This window comes from Mus pahari, chromosome X (genome assembly GCF_900095145.1).
Source record: "Mus pahari chromosome X, PAHARI_EIJ_v1.1, whole genome shotgun sequence".
Classification (NCBI taxonomy): Eukaryota; Metazoa; Chordata; class Mammalia; order Rodentia; family Muridae; genus Mus; species Mus pahari.
Window position 1 is genome coordinate 130,185,323 of NC_034613.1, and position 18,139 is coordinate 130,203,461.

An 18,139-nucleotide genomic window follows, 5' to 3' on the forward strand; every position below is an offset into this window, starting at 1 on the left:
CAGTCCTGACTTCCTTGGTGATGAACAGCAATGTGGAAGTGTAAGCTGAATAAACCCTTTCCTCCTCAACTTGCTTCTTGGTCATGATGTTTGTGCAGGAATAGAAACCCTGACTAAGACACCATATTTTATTTAAACATTATTTTATGTATATGAGTACACAGTAGCTGTCCTCAGACACACCAGAAGAGGGCATCAGATCCCATTACAGATGGCTGTGAGCCACCATGTGGTTGCTGGGAATTGAATTGAGGAACTACTGAGTCATCTCTCTAGCTCATACCATACTTTTGGTTTGTTTGTTTGTTTGTTTTTGTTTTTGTTTTTTCGAGACAGGGTTTCTCTGTATAGCCCTGGCTGTCCTGGAACTCACTTTGTAGAGCAGGCTGGCCTCGAACTCAGAAATCTGCTTGCCTCTGCCTCCCGAGTGCTGGGATTAAAGGCGTGGGCTACCATGCCAGGCGCTCATACCATACTTTACCCACTTATCTACTAAAGAATGCTTTCATTGCTTCAAAGTATGGTTACTTTTATGTTATTGTTGCTGCTACATAGTAGCTGAAGGTGATTTAGAACTTGCTACATGTCTTTCTATTGGAAACCCTGACTAAGACACTACATATCCCAGGTTTGCCTCAAATTTGTAATTTTTTTTCTCCATCTTCTGAGTGTTAGGATTAAGAGTATATGCTATCAGGCCTAAGTTTGAACAATTATGAGTACTGGTGCTATAAATATATGTGTGCAGATTTTCCTGTGGAGATAAATTTTGAAGTCAAGTTAATTATCAAGAAATGAAATTAAGGCTGAGTGTGGTGGCATACGCCTTTAACCCTAGCTTTTGGGAGGCTAGAGGTAGGTGAATCTCCCATGAGTTCGAGGCCAGCCTGGTTACGGAGTCAGTTCCAGGATAGAACAGCCAGGACACAAAGAAATATTGTCTGGAAAAAAATATCTGGAAAAAAATAGTAAGAGGATGTTTCTTTGGAGGGCATTTTTCCATTTTCCATTCCTACCAGCAATAGATAACATAAGTTCTGGTTGTGCCACATCTTAAGTGTTAGGCGTAGGCATTTGGGCTTGCAATCATCTCAATAGGTGTTAAAATAGTATGTCATTAATTTTTTTCTTGGTAAACCAGAGTTTAATTAGGGATATTTACAGAAGCAGGGTAAGGAGTTATGGAGCCATAAGCTTATAAGTGGCTACACCACTTAAGAAAACGTCTCTTGGGCTGGTGAGATGGCTCAGTGGGTAAGAGCACCCGACTGCTCTTCCAAAGGTCCAGAGTTCAAATCCCAGCAACCATATGCTGGCTCATAACCATCTGTAACAAGATCTGACTCCTTCTTCTGGAGTGTCTGAAAACGGCTACAGTGTACATATGATAAATAAATAAATCTTTAAAAAAAAAGGAAGAAAACATCTCTTCCAGAAACCCTATATCCTTGGGGATGTGAGGGACCTTGTGAAGTCCTCTTCCCTCCACACATGGACATAATCTTGTGCATGTTTTGTGTGGATAATCACAGCTGCTGAGGGTTCAGGAGAGCAATGGCCATATTATGTCCAGAGGAAGGTGTTCCTCAAGCCAGCATCGTTTCCTCTCATTCTTCTAATCTTTCCACTCTCTCTTCTGTGATGTTCCCTGTGGTGGTTTGAATGAGAAGGTACTCCATAGGCTTGGATATGTGAACACTTGCTTCCCACAGTGGGTGGGCTCTGAGATTATATAGCCTCACTGTACATTCAGTTCTCTTTCTTTGTGTGTGTGTGTGTATATGAGTATATATATATATATATATATATATATATATATATATATATATACATTTCACTGATGGTATATGTGGATATGCAGAGCATCTTTAAAATTTTTATTTCAAATTTTATTATTTAAAAATTGTAAATAACACCAAACCATTACACACTGAAAATAACTAGACCCAAAGACTATACAACTCAGTGAAGTTCTAGACAGGTAGATTAGCCATTTGTAGTGGAAGCTGTGGTACTTCACAGTGGATTTTATACTTTCATCATCCAATATATTTTCTGTAGTTATCCACCATCAACATTCACAGAAGAGTTAGAACTAAAAATGCACGTAGCTTTATATCCTCTTTCAGTGTTTCTTTGTGTAGCTCTGACTGTCCTGAAACTTGTTCTGTAGACCAGGCTGGTCTCAACTCAGAGATTCTCCCTATTTCTGCCTCCTTAGTGCTGGGATTAAGCGTATGTGCTACCACTGCCTGGGACTCACATTGTGGAAGGAGAGAATCAATTCCTGCAAGTTTTCTTCTGAGTTCCACCCATGTGCACACCTACACACCACACACACACACACACACACACACACACACACGCACACACACACACACAGATAAAATAAACAATTACAATAATTAAATATTTTAATTTTTTAAAAAAGTATGTGGGGCTGGAGAGATGGCTCAGCAGTTAAGAGGAGTTCCCCCCCCAACATGGTGGAACCCTTAAAAAATTTTTTTTGTATTCTAACCTAAATAACTATGTTTTATTAATCATTCCATTTGTTTACATCTCAAATGATATCCCACTTCCTGATTGCCCCTTCACAACTCCCCCACATGTCCTCTCCTCCCTCTCCTTTGTCTCTAAGAGGGTGCTCCTCCACCTACCCCACCCACCAACCCACTCCCCCATCACTGCTCTAGCATCCCTCTATGCTGGGGCAACAGGCTTCCACATGACCAAGGGCCTTCCCTCCCATTGATGTCAGACAAGGCCACCCTAGTGGGTGGTCCGGCCAGCCAATGTCGTTCTTCCTGTGGTGTTGCAATCCACCTCCGAGGAGCAGGAGTTTTTCATGAAAGTTTATTTACCAAATTGGTATACTCTTAAATAATATTTTTGTTTCATTTTGAAAACATAGGTAACATGCACCCACCTAGTTGGTTATGGAAGGTATGAGGAATTCCAGGCAAGGATAGACAACAAATCTCTCCCTAAAAATGTACATGAGCTACTTTTAGGGAAACTCAGAGCAGAAGGTGCTGAGTCCAGGGAAATCCATCCATGGCTGAGTTGAGCTGGGGCACCAGCAGGATTGGTGTGTGGAACACAAACTGGTTCTCTGGTAACTGTGTGGTTGGTGAGGAACAGGCTGCTCTGGTTTTCTGTTTATAACATAATCAACTCTCATCCTTAAGACATTGCTACCAGTGAGTACTATGGGCCTGTCTAAACCTGTTCTATGCAGCTGCGGAACTGGAGGAAGCAGTGGGCGAAAACTGCAGCCACATAAGGTCAAGACTACAGAATGTCTTGGGAATTCTGGCTTCAGATTAAGAGATCAGGTTGGTCTGCCACCACTTGAGAATAGAATACTAAAAGCTAAAAAGGTGGCTCAGTATTAGAGTGCTTGCTTGCCTAGCATATATAGGCTTCTCAGGTTGGTCCCCAGAAGCACAAAGCTGGTAAGATGGCTTAGCAGGTAAAAGTTCTTGCCACACAAGTCTGATGACCTGTGCTCAATGCCCAGAAACCATAGGAGAGAACTAATTCCTGAAAGTTGTCCTCTGACCTTCACATGTACTCTTATGCATATGTGTGTGTACATATGCATGCATGCATGTGCGTGCACTTGCGCATGCATGCACACACGCACACATCACAAATAAAAATAATATAAAAGATACTAAAGGATGAATGCCCCAGGGAAGTGGATAACTAGGCCAAGGGAATACAGTCATCCCTTGGTACCTTTGAGGGGCTGACACCATGACCACCTCTGGATAGTAAAAGGATGGATGCTCAAGTCCTTTACATAAAATCACATAGCATTTGCAGATCACCCATACAACTGGTCCAAAATGTGTGAGTGTGCAATACATGTTATTGCCCAGAGAACCTCAGGTGTTCTTCCTCAGATGCCACCCACCTATGTTTTTCTGAGATGGCCTTTCATTGAGCTGGAATTTCCCAACTAGGCGCCCTACTATTTTTAAGACCTTGGAGCTTTGTGAAAGGTCTTGTAGACCCACCCTGGGACTGTGACAATCTTGGAGGTTACAGTCTCTTCCAGGCACACGTGTGGGAAGGAATCTTTCTTGACTTCCAACACTAGCCAAGGAATGGAAAAAATCTCCAGGGAATAGAATTAGCTTTTCCATCTTTTCCTCAACTATTAGGGTCCATAGCTCCTTGAGTTTTCTTGTTTGTTTAAAGTCTGACTTTAAAAGTTTAATGATTTTATTTACTTTTATGTGCACTGGTGTTTTACCTGCATGTATTTCTGTGTGATAGTGCCAGATCCCCTGGAATTGGAGTTACAAACAGTTGTGAGCCACCTTTAGGTCCTGGGAACTGAAAGCTATTAGAGGATGATATAGACAAACTTGTGGACAGTCAGTCATGTCAGGCAAACTTGTCAATAACTTTTTAATAGCTACTAGATTAGCATGTCAGAGGAGACCACAACTCCTCATATCTGAATTTTTGTATGTATCAAAGTGTGCTAGCATGGTCTCACAGACAGAATGGTGAAGGGTTAGCGTAGTGAGACAGATTGGCTTAGTTTTCTAGCTATGTATCATTGCCCATAATGTGCCCTTTGCCTGAATTACTCCCCCTTTCCCCTTATTTATCAACTAGAACAGGAACTATCAACTAAAATTTATCAACCAGAATAGGATTTCATCATTTAAATATCCCATCTCTTCTAAGGAACCTCCTTGGTCTCCTAAGCAGAGCTAAGAATTCTGTAGGGATTCTTGCTTTACTGTTACCGTACTGTTGATCCTCAAAGTAGGGTGTTATATCTTAACTAAATCTTACCCATCTTAGTGTTGTCAGTGCAGAGCAGGATGCCTAAAATGTAGTAGGTGGTCAGTCAAACTTTATACAACTATTCTTCTAATTAGACGATTCAACTCAGTGTGCTAATGGTTACTGAACTGATATTGGCTCAGAAAGCGTGGTCTATATATAATGATATGCCATACAGCCATGTATATTAGCATTTTGATAAAATTAATGACAAAAGTATGTGTGTGAGGGAGTAGGATGGGGAATAAAAGTTGGCAGCTGTTAGACAACAGTATTAGTATCCAGAGCCATGCACATGCAGAAACACTGGAGCCAGCCTAGTACCCATGTGGGTCCGGGGAAAAGTCAGGACTAAAATGTCAAAAGCTACCTTGACAATGGGGGAGGGGCATTCTTTCAATCTGCCTTCTGTGGTGATTACATATAGAATGGTACTGGCTATAGATCAGACATTGTACACTATCCTCTCCTCTCAAGGACCTCAGATAGTATAATGGAATGATCTGCTTGAACTGAGAACCAAAAACCAGTTCCTCATAAGGCAAGAGAGCCAGTGCTTTGTTCATACAAAGTAACAGGAGGTCATGACAACATAAGTTTGGGAGCTCGTTAAAAAGGAGGCAGTCCTGTTTTTAGGAGCAGATAGTATAGATTCAGCCACAAAGAACACAGGGCTTTGCATGATACCACCTATTGTGAACTTGCTACTCCAGAAAACCTAGGGCTTGTCCTCAATGTGTCTTTCTACCCAGTACCCTTGTGAATTTATGCTTCCTAGCATGCCAACAAAGACCTTTATACTGACCCTAATTCTGAGTATTTCTGTCTGTGTTTTTCATATTAAAAAATGAAGTCACACAGTCATTCACTTTATTCCACAAATATTTTATTGATTTTTCACTGAATATTATTACACACTGTTCTTGACACTGGAGTTACAGCAGTAAACAACACAGAAATCTCTGTTTTGAGGAGCTTACAGGTTATTTGGTAGCGAACAAACACTAACCACAATAAATAAAGATATGTCAAATAGTGATCAGTGCTTTGTAGAAGACATAACATAAAATAGGATATGACACAACATGGAGATGAACAGGGCTGTTTTATATGTATGTTGCTTAGGAAATACTTCTCTAGGAAAAACATAATAGAAAGACTTAGTTAAGTCATCAAATTATTTGGGAAAAAGGATGTCTCAGGTAGTGAAAACAGCAAATACAGAGGTCCTGGAGGTGGAAGGTCCCTAGCATGCTTGAGGAATAGGAAAAAAGCCAGGATAGCTAGAGAAGAGTGAGGCTGATAGCAATGAGATGGAGGAAGTAAAGGATCTAGCCTGTGTAGGAACATCTAGTCCATGGACATGATTCTGGCTTGTGTACTGAGGGAACTAGGGGTCATGGGAGAATTTTGAGCAGACTAGGGGCATGATCTGATTTTGATTCCACAAATAATTTCTAAGAAGAATTTTTTAACTCTTATAGTATTACTGAGAATCAGTAGCAAGTGCTACAACACTAGGAAAATAAAAAAAAAACAACTCCTAGAACACTGGATTTTAGGAAAACAAAAAAGGTGCACAGTAGAGATGATATAGTCAGTGTGCTGTGTAGTTCAGATGTGAACAATATTTACAATGCCATACACAAAAAAGTGAATTCTGATTTTAAAAAATTATACTTAAAGAAGTAGTAGATGTAATCACAACTTGAGCAAGCAACAAATGACTTAATTAGGGATCAGAAAGACTAGAAAGTAAATGAACCTTTTACAAAGAAAAACATAAAATGAAGTCAATGGAAAAAACAGAAGGCAGATTAAACATAGCTGGAGAAGAGAATAAACTAAAACATACCTGATGAAGTGTCCCCAAATGAAGTACAAGGAGACAGAAAATATCAAAGAGTTGTTATGAGTTATGAAAAACAGAATTAGGAGGCACAAAATATGAACAGTTGGATTCTGAGAAAAAAAAAGACTATAATAGTTGAGAACTTTCCAGAAATTATAAAAAAAACAACAACATGCATCTAGTAAGCCATGAAACACATTTCAAAAGCAGAATAAATAAAAAAGAAACAAGTCTAAACACGTTAGAATGAAAGTGCAGTATTCCCTGTGCATCCCACTGACTAACCAAATGAAAGCAAACCACAATTAGACTGGTGATGTACTTTTTAAAGGCAACAAGGCATATACACGTATTTTAAAGGTTGAGCAAACTCTCCTAAGGATGAAGATAAAGCCTTTAACTCACAGCAAAGATTTGGGGAGTTTAATACCGGAGAGCTGAACTAAAACAGTAGACAGACACTATATTCATAAGGAAAGAGAATAATGCCATAAGGTGGGGGGACGGATCTGAGATGCAAGAATGTATGCATGTGCAGCCGAACAAATACTGTCTGCCTATATAAACAATACCAATCATATATAACTCTGAGATTACAAAACAAACAAGCAAAAAACAAGGAATAAATTCATATACTTGAGAACAAAATCAAGTGCTTAGCAGAGGAATGACTAAAATCAGGTTTCTCAGCTTCCCACGCTCTTCAAGAAACACTGAAAATACTGTTTGAACTTTGTAAGTTCATGGTAGAATGTCAAGGATAACCAAAGAGTAGAAAAATAGAAAAAAACCCTTAAAACTAAAAAACAAAAACAAAAAAGCAGGTGAAAAAGGAGAAAAGGAAGCATACAAAAAGTAGCAGAAAATCAAAATAAGAAAGTAATGGTAGAAACAATTGCAAACACCCTGAAGGGAATATAAACAAAACTTGCTAAGTTTTAAAGGCAGAGGTCATTAGATAAACTTTTTTTTTTCTGAGACAGGGTCTCACTGTATAGCTTTGGCTGGCCTGGAACTCACTATGTTGACCGGGCTGGCCTCAAATGCAGAGATCCACCTGCCTCGGCCTCCCAAGCGCTAGGATTAAAAGCGTGCGCCACCACGCCCAGCCCAAGATTAGTTTTTTTAAAAAAAGTCCAGCCATATGCTGTTTTCAAGAAATATAATTAAAACATAAAGGTGTAAAAAATTCTTAAAAGTAAAAAGATAGAAAATTATATACCACCCAAACCCTAACAAGAAGAAAAGCTTGTGCTGTTACATTAATATAAGATAACCTGGCATAATTCCTCTATCATCAGGAATAGAGAAGGATATTACACTTTTACAAGAAATATAACAATTCTTAATTTATGTTAAAAAAGGAAACTATAAGAAGAAAACAGAGAACCCCACTGTCAGAGTTAACTTTAAAAACCCTTGGTAGATCATAACAAAAGCAATCAGTTTAGATAAATATAATTTGAATAAGGTAGTTGCTAATAGACACACATAGATTTCTATATTCAATAATCAGAGGACATACATTCTTATAGAGCACATAGGAAACATTAATAATTATCAATTGTGTACCAAGCAATAGAACAAGTCTCAATAAATTTCAGTTACTACATAGACCATATCATCTGAACATAATAGGATAGATTTCAATAAAAGAACAAACTTAAAATCCCCCAAACATTTGGGAACTTAAAAACATACTTCTTTATAATTCATGAGTCAAAGAAGTAATAATAATAGATATACTGAATCACTTGGAACTGAACAATGAAATTACTACTATATATGATCATGTTTGAGAGTAGTATTAGTAGGAAATTTATAGCTTTCAGATATATAAATTAGAAAACAAGAAAGGCTGAAAGCTAGGTTCAGTGCCTCACACCTATAATCCCTGTACTTGGGAGGGTAAGGGAAAAGATCATTGTGAGTTTGAAGTTATATACTGATAAGTAACACCAAGCAAACAGGAAAAAAAAAGGCAAGACTGAAAATGAATGAGCTCAACATACAATTGAAGAAATCAGAAAAAGAGCAACAGAATGAATCCAAAAAATGTAGAAGGAAGGAGGTCAAAAAAGATCAGAGCTGAAATTAAAGAAATAGAGAACAAAGACACAATCGAGAGGAGCAGCAGAGCCAAAAGTTGGTTCTTTGTAAAGACTAATAAAATAGACAAGCCTCTGCTGAGGTTGATCAAGAAGAAAAGGGAGAAGGCACAAATAACCAGTATTAGCAGTGAAAAAGGAGACATAGCTACAGGTTAGATAGAGCAGAGACTTTCAAAACAGGAACTTGACGTCAGTGAATTTGAAAACACAGACAAAATGGTTCAATACCTAAGAAACTATATCCAAAATTTACTCAAGAGGAAAAATAAATTCTTAATAGTACTACAACTACTGATGGGACTGAATCAATAATTAAAACTCTTATCACCAGAAGGAGAGAGAAAAAAAATAGTATACGGTTTTCTACTTAGGATATAGATTAGAGCTAGGTACCGAGCTACTAATGTCTGCAGCCCTACAGGTGCTCAGCTAGGACTCGAGGCAGTGCAAACTCTATGATGGCCACGTTTTTTTAGTGGAGCCTCCTCCAGAGGGTTCACTAGAGAGTGGCCCTTAGTGAAGTAGGGGCCTGACAAATCTCTCTGTAGTCCCTGCAGGTGGTCAGTACTCAGAGACTGCTCTGTAGTAAAGGTGCTAAGCAAGGCCAGTGAGATGCTCTGCTATCTGGACAGTTTCTTCAGTAGCCAGCTTCTGTGGTCTTCTGCTCATTGAGGACAAAGGGCCTGGAGAGCAGTCGGAGGAGTCTGTGTTCCAGTTTCCAAGAAACACCATGCACAGCCCAAGTTGTAACTGGTTGGGATGGGGCTGGGTGCAAGGGAAGCCAAGCAGGGGCTCCTGGAGGGTGTAGCTCCAGGCAGAAAACCCTGAAACTCTGTCTTCATGAATATCAGATACTTCTGATGAGCCCTTTTAATGATGTCCAAGCTAGCTGCAGGGTGATGGTTCTAATAATGGTGGATGTTCTGCAAATAAGAGCTTCATCATTATTTTGAAATAGCTAGTAGAAAAGAGATAATGGGTTTGAAATCTACGCATCATAGAAATTCCAACAATATATTTGTCAGTGAAACAAAATAAAAACTTGCATTATTTTAGCTGTTAAACATCTTTGAACATTTTAAGAACTGGTTTTAAGTATCTTATCACCAATTCATAACACAAGTTTTTTGTTGGTGGTGACTGTTAATAATTTGATAGACACATTATCACAAAGTCTTGGCTAGAATTTGTGTATACCCATTTCAAATATAAAATGTTACATTAACTATATGCCATGGAAGCACATTTCAAATTTCACATTTAAAAAAATTGAAAAGGGGAGCTGAAGAGATGGCTTAGCCAGAGGACCTGGGTTTCATTCCCAGTACCTACATGACAGCTACCAACCATCTGTAACTCCAAACCAGAGGATCCAGCACCCTCTTTCGGCCTCTGTTGCCACTACATGGCATACTGCACAGACATACATGTATAAATCTTTAATTTTATGTCTGTTTATTTATTTATTTATTTTTATATATTTTACATTCATAAGGGTTTTGCATGTCTACATACCATGTGCATGCCTGCTCTCTGTAGAGAGGCCAGAAGAGGGACTTGGATGCCCTGGAACTGGAGTTCCAGGTGGTTGTGAGCCACCATGTGGGTGCTAGGAATTGAACCTGAGTCCTCTGGAAGAGCAACTATGCTCGAAACCACTGAGCCATGTTTCCAGCACCCATGGATAAATCTTAAAGTACAAACAAACAAACAAACAAACAAACTGCAAAATTGCTCTAGCGTGAGAAAAGTCTATAAATATAATTGGGATGCATTATCAGGCTATTAGAGGCAAAAAATGATTATCCTAAGAAATGGAAAAGGAATCTGATTTTAAAAAAAACACCCTTTCATGTTTTAAAACAATAAAAACTCTTAGTATAAAAAAATACGTTGAAATTTGCTTCACTTGCAGAAACCTGTACAAAGCAGATAACAAATACTGTTCTAAAGAAGGAAAACTTAAGGTTGTTTCCTTGAAGACACACAATTGAGGAATGCAACTGTAGCCTTTCTATTAAAAATCATACTAGATGTCCTAGACATCCCATTAAAACAAGAAAAATATATTAAAGACACAAAAACTAAAAAGGAAGAAAACTTGACTTATAGTTGACAAGGTTGTCAGTGTAGAAAATACAGAAGAGAAGACATCTTAGAGGAAACAAGGTCTTTTTGGAGAAATGGCTGATTCAAGGACTTGCTTGGGATGTGGTTGTTTGAATAGGTATGACTCCCATGGATTCATGTGCTTGATCAGCCCCAATTATCAAACTTAAGTTTGAGATCAAAGGACTGTGGGGGCAGGCTTTGAGGTCTCCTATGTTCAGGCTCTGTCCAGTGAGGAGTCCAGTCTCCTCCTGTCTGCCTTCAGATCAAGCTGTAGAATTGGCTCCTCCAGCACCATGTCTGTCTGTATGCTGCCATGCTTCCCACCATGATGGATAATGGACTAAACCTCTAAAACTGTAAGGCAGCCCCAATTAAATGTTTTCCTTTATAAGAGTTCCTGTGGTCTTGGTGTCTCTTCAAACCCTCACTAAGGCATCAAGGAAGTCCTTTAAAAACTATGAATGAGGGGCTGAAGAGATAGTTCAGCAGTTAAGAGTGCTTACCACTTTTACAAAGGACTCAAATCCAGATCCTAGCACACCCATTTCAGGTGGCTCACAACAGCCTGTGATTCCAGTTCTAGGGGACCCAGTATCCTATTCTGGGCTCCATGGACACCTCTACACCTATGGTATATACGCATACAGACATACAGAAATACATATAAATGTAAATGGCCAACAAGAATGAGAACATGCCAAGGGGACACAGGAGTCATTCTGAGTTGTCAGTGGGCAAAGGTGAAACAATTTTGGCATCAAACCAAAGAACAGAGTACTGGATTCATAACTCAAATTATTAAAACAAATATACATAAGCTCATACAGATACAAACAAGTAACAGAATAATAAAAGACAAGACATAAGTCATTACAGAAGAATTTCAAGTGACATATACATAGATACACCCTCTTTTAGGGGCTGGAGCTTAATCGTTTCTCCTCTCTGTGAGAGTGGATAGATTCTTCCAAAGAACAAAATATTAAAAGGGAACACCCCCAGCAACTTTCCCATGCAGAAACACAGCAAATACTACTGTAAGCAACAGATTATAGTTCATATCACCAGCGATTTCATGTAGATGCCATGTACTCCTTGATATGTGTGATGAGAAGAACATTTGAATTCTGTTGCATTCCTCTTAAAGCTCAGCCTAATTACAGCAAACTCTTCAGACAACTTATGATGGTTTGTATATGCTTGGCTCAGGGAGTGGCATTATTAGAAGGTGTGGCCCTGTTGGAGTAGGTCTGTCATTGTGGGTGTGGGCTTTAAGACCCACATCCTAGCTGCCTGGGAGCCAGCAGTCTCATAGCAGCCTTCAGATGAAGATGTTTCTCAGCTCTGCCTGCACCATGCCAGCCTGGATGCTGCCATGGTCCCACCTTGATAATTGACTTGAATCTCTAAAGCTGTAAGCCAGCCCCCAACTAAATGTTGTCTAAGACTTGCCTTGATCATGGTGTCTGTTTATAGAAGTAAACCCTACCTAAGACAGCGCCAAATTGAGGAGCATTCTACAGTACTCAAAATCGTTAATGGCATTAAAAAAAGAAAAAAAAGAAAAAAGAAAAAAAAAAGGACCAACAGATCAAGGTTGTCTGAGATCCCCTAACAATGTAGGCTATTGCCATTGCCCTTGATTGCTTCTCAGAGGCTGAAGTTAAGTCTCTATTGTTGAATAAACAAAATGCTTTGGACATAGAATCTGTGTGATCTGAGCTGGATCTGACCCGAAAGTCTCCTTTCTGAGGACTAGCTTCCTTTAGGACTGGAAGGTGCTATGCAAGCTTCCAAGGGAGGAAAGCAATCAATAGTCCTACCCAGATGTGATGCCTATGAACCACAGCACTGACAGCATAACAAGATGGCTCTAAAAGTGCAATAGTGGCTGGTGGTAACCAATAGCTGTCTAATTGGACTTAAGACCCACTACAACAGGACGGAAAGCATTCCTGATAATGGAAACCTACCAACCTTCCTGGAGCCAGTGAGGCCACGGACATGGATTTTTTTTTGAAAGATTTATTTATTATTATACATAAGTACACTGTAGCTGACTTCAGACGCACCAGAAGAAGGTATCAGATCTCATTATGGGTGGTTGTGAGCCACCATGTGGTTGCTGGGATTTGAACTCAGTGCTCTTACCAGCTTAGCCATCTCACCAGCCCCATGGACATGGATCTTACAGGAACACCTTCTACATCCAGTTTACTAAAACAGCAAAATTCCTAACTGCATTCTAAATACCTATCTTTATACTCACAGGTAAGTGTAGCTCTCATGCCGCATCAAGGAAACTTTTCCTTGCAACACACGGAGAGAGCATTGCAGAAAACTACAACTGGTCAAAGAACAGTTGATCATGGGGTACCTGGCCCCAACAGATACACCTACAACAATACTCACTCATTCACCTAGGGTTCAAAGAACATCATGGCGGAAAGATTCTAAGAGTCAAAGGACCAGGAAATCTGCTGTGAGACTGTCTCTCCTAGAACTTAGATTGAGGCTTCACCTATGAAGTCTCATTAACATGGCTGCCTAAACAAGACCTGAACAAGTGCAACACCAATAGACATTTTAATTTAGAAGGGGGAAATCATACAGGGCTCCACCCTAAATAACTAAGACTAACTGTTGAGACCAGTAGAATATAGTCTTCCCCAGGGATGAACCCCCAATTGGTTATCCAATAGCAATTAGTCAGCCCTGAAATTATACACATACAAATAACACTAAATAGACTGAGCAAATTGTATTCATGTACATATACATACATGTATGTGTATACAATCTATATAGGTAACAGTAACAAGAAAAGGAGGCCATAACTTAAGAAGCAATGGCAGAAGAAACACAGGAAGGGCTAGAAGGAGAAAGAGAAGGGGAGAATGATTTAATTACATTTTAATTTCAAAAAATTAAAATCACTGGGAGCAAAAAGGGAACAATAGAAGAATTGGCTGAGACCAGAGAACACTATGAAGATATGACAACCAAATACAAAGTATTATTTTGAACCGAACAACAGTAAGAAAACTGACAAATTCTTGGAAAGGTAGGATATCTAGTTAACAGGAATATATTGATGTTGCTTTCTTACTTTTAAAAAAATGCTCCACAGTGAGGCATAGGAAGTTCCTCTAGGAACTCACTCCTTACTAAACTTTACTAACTTTTTGTATAACTTATAAAGTATAGACACAGTGGTGCATAGCTGTAAATTCCAGTACTTGAGGGTTGAGGCAAGAGGATCATAGTTTGAGGTCAGCTTGGGCTATATAGCAAATTGTAGGTCAACTTAGATTATAGATCAACAGCAGCAGCAATAATGGTTCATATAGTGAATGATTATATGAACAAAATTATCAACAAAATTCTATTTCATTTTTATATATCTAGAAAATGGATAAAAATATATTAAGTGAAAGTATCTCTTGGATTGGAGGAATAGCTAGGTTGTAGAACATGCATGAGGCTTTGAATTTAATACCCAATACCATTAGAAAAAAATTTTCATTTATTACAACACACAAATCCACGAAATATAAAGGGGGTATATCTAATACAATATATAAAAGGTCTATTTATTTATTTATTTATTTATTTATTTTTCGAGACAGGGTTTCTCTGTGTAGCCCTGGCTGTCCTGGAACTCACTCTGTAGACCAGGCTGGCCTCGAACTTAGAAATCCGCCTGCTTCTGCCTCCTGAGTGCTGGGATTAAAGGTGTGCGCCACCACTGCCTGGCAAAAGGTTTTATATATAAAAAAAAATCATAAAACATCTATAGCCATACTGCCCCAACCAGGTTGATCTTGTCTGATCTCAGAAGCTAAACAGGGTTGAACTTGGTTAGTACTTGAAATGGGAAATAATACTGGGTGTTGTAGGCTAAACAAAATTATTTAAAAAAAAATTACACCTAGACAAAAAGACATGAAATAATTTATTTAAAATAGGATATGCCAAACTGGTTTATATAGTAACTGCAATTCCCAAAACATTATAAAACATAAAAAGTGGATTCTGAAATATATTCAAAATATAAAAAAAATAATAAGAATAAATAAAGAAGGTTGGGCATGGTTGTACACACCTTTAATTCCAGCAGCTGGGAGAAAGAGGCAGGTGAATTTCTGTGAGTTTGAGTCTAGCCTGGTCTAAATAGTTTTGGGCTCCTCAGAGCTACATAGTGAGACCTTCTTGCAAATAAAAATAAAGTAAGCAGACTATATGGCCAAAAAGGTGGAAATGTTTTGCTTTGTTAAATACCAATATTTACTAGGAAACTGAAATAATTTAGGGAGTGTGGTTTGGGGGCAACAGGTTAGGCAACAACAAAGAGAGTTTATAATGAGACTTATCAGACAAACTGTGGCTAATACTGACTCTTAACTTTACTAGATTAATTAATATCTGGTCTAGAACAGTAGTGAGGTACATCTCTTGGCTGTGGTTGTGAGAGTGACTAGAGAGATGTTTAACTGAGAAAGAAAGACCCATCCTGGATGTGAGTGGCACAATTATTTTCACTGTCACTATATTTTTGGCACTGCCTGTGGACTGAGATCCAGAGTAATTCAAAGGCAAAAAAGAAGCCAGCAGAATGTTGACATTCCTTTTTTTTCTGTTTTTGGATCCACTGAGATATGAGCCAACAGTCTCCAGCCCCCTGGATGGACTGCACCCTGAACCTGTGAACTAAAACAAACCTTTCATCCTTTACATTGCTTATTGTCAGATATTTGAACATAGCAATGAGAAAAGTAACTAATTCAGGAGCTTTGATGTATGACAGAGGTGGCATTAGGTTATCCATGTGGAAAATATGAGACTCCAAAACAAAATAATTTCATTGGTGCCATTTCTATACACTGGGCTCCTAGACTGAATCAAAAGGAGACAGTAAGCTAGCACATTTATCCATCACTGCTCCTGACTCTGAACACAATGTGGAAAACTGCCTCAAGCTTTTGCCCCAACCTTTCCATCACAATGGACTGTATCCTCCAATTGTGAGTCAAAAGAAACCTTTTTGACCATCAAAGAAGACGGGATGGAATTACTGTAAGAACCAGAGGTCAGGGAGCATCAGGCTAAAACAATGTCTTCTGGGATACCACAGAACTGCTGTACAATAAACTCACAAGATCAAGTCAGTCAACATTCCAGTATGGAAGGAGAAAGGCTCAGGAGCCTCCACATCTAATAGAGGAGCTATTGACAGTTGATGGCTTCTGGAAGAAAGAGAATTAGTTTTCTGGTGTGGCCTCTGGTAGGTTGACCATATCCTGGTGGGTGGCCATGAGTATATGGGCAACATAAATTAGAATCAGGGAGATATTAAAGGGGACATGAAGTTGGATGTGGATGGCAATGGTGAAAGTAAGAGTGGGAGTGTGAAATGATTGAAATACATTATATGTAGGACATGTGGGGTGGTGCATACCTCTTTCCTTCCTCTGTCTCTGTCTCATGTATGTGAGTACACCCTGCAGACATACCAGAAGAGGACATTGGTTTCCATTACAGATGCTGTGAGCCACCATGTGGTTGCTGGGAATTGAACTCAGGACCTCTGGAAGAGCAGTCAGTGCTCTTAACCACTGAGCTACCTCTCCAGCCCCGAGTATACCTTTTAATCTCAGCATACACAAGGCAGGTGGCAGGAAGGTCTGTATGAGTTCTGGGCCAATCAAGTCTCCATAATGACATCTTCTTTAAAACAAACAAACAAACAAACAAAAACGTAGAACCAACCTCCCCAAAGCCCCTATATATATGTGTGTGTGTGAAATACCAAAGAAATTAATAAAAATGCTATATTTCACAAAAAAATAAATGTTTCTATAGGTTGCTTTTGTTGAAGCAATGTTGTAAATAACACAGAAGTGGGACTTCTTATTCTGAGCTAGTAGAACTTAACAGAGTTGTTCACATGCTGCTGGTTTTGAAGGCATGAAAGAGGATTGAAGGAGGTCACAAACTCTTGCACTGTGGCCTGAGGCCACACAATGCATGACAAGGCTGGAGTCTCTGAAAGAAGTAGGCAGCCACTGTGTGAAGCTGTGAAGATAAAGCCATGGGAGGTCTGCAGGCAGTGATGAGCCACTCTAAGAGGTTACATGAACTGCTGGAAGCAGAGATGGAGGGGTGGGGATACTCAAGTCCTTTGGGCCCAGATAATTTTATCATGACTTCCAGCTGCTTAGCATGAAACTGCAGGAGTTAGTGTTTCTATACTTTTTTTTCTTTACTTTGGTCCAATTATTCCTTGCTATGCTCCATGCTTTTCTTTTGGAACAGGAATGTTTATTCTGTGCCATTATGAACAAGAAATATGTAACTTGGCTTTTACTTTACAGGAACTCACATTACATCTAAGAGATTGCCTTGAACCTGACATGAGCTATGAACTTTGAACTTTTTTGAGACATGGTCTCTCTCTCTGTATAGTCCTGGCTATCCTGGAACTCATAGAGATCTGGCAGCCTCTGCTGCCACCACCTGGCTTGACTTTGAACTGTTAGAGATTGTAAGGACTTTGAATATATAACATTGCATTGTGAGATATTCACAACACTTTAGGGACAAGAGGTGGAAAATTATAGTTTGAAAGTGATATGTTTGGGTGCCAAGTTGACAAGGGATGGAGTTGTGATGATTAATATGAGATTAATCCTGTCAACCTGACAGGATCTCGAGTCATTGAACAGACAAGTCTGGGCAGATCTGCTCAGATTTATCTAGAATTTAGATTCCAGATTAAGAGAAGACTCACCGTAAATGTGGGTGGAACCATGGTACTGGGCTAGGTCCTGAACTAAATAAATTCAAGCTCTTCCTGGTAGGACTTCCTCTCCATGATTATGCTAGTTAGTTTTCTGTCAATTTGACATAAGCTAGAGAGCTCTGAGAAGAGGGAATCTCAATTGAGAAAATGCCTCCTTGTTTTGGATACCAAAACTGAACTGATTCCAGTAAAGTCCAGTTCTGGGCATCTAGTTACAGTCCTAGACTCTAGGTCAGTTCCTGATGACATCCTCAAGGCCCATCCTGGCATCAGACTCCATGCTTCAGGCTACAGGTTCCTGATGGGTTCAGAACCAAGCCCACACCAGGACTTAAATAGCCACAGGCCTCAGAATGGCCAAAGTACCAAACCTAAGTACTATGTCAAACCTCACATGCTTAGATTTACTTCATAGCCAAACATGCCCCAGTGACCCTGGGCCCAAACTTCAGG

The 18,139-nt window shown here is 39.3% G+C and overlaps 1 long non-coding RNA gene across 1 annotated transcript in view; it reads right to left on the bottom strand.

Annotated features, from left to right (window-relative positions):
• Nucleotides 1-5,673: 5,673 nt before the first annotated feature.
• Nucleotides 5,674-18,139, bottom strand: part of LOC110313872 — a 29,960-nt gene continuing 17,494 nt past the window's right edge. Inside the window, exon 3 of the long non-coding RNA XR_002380130.1 lies at nucleotides 5,674-9,695. This is a non-coding gene — a long non-coding RNA (uncharacterized LOC110313872). The remainder of the gene's footprint in view (nucleotides 9,696-18,139) is intronic.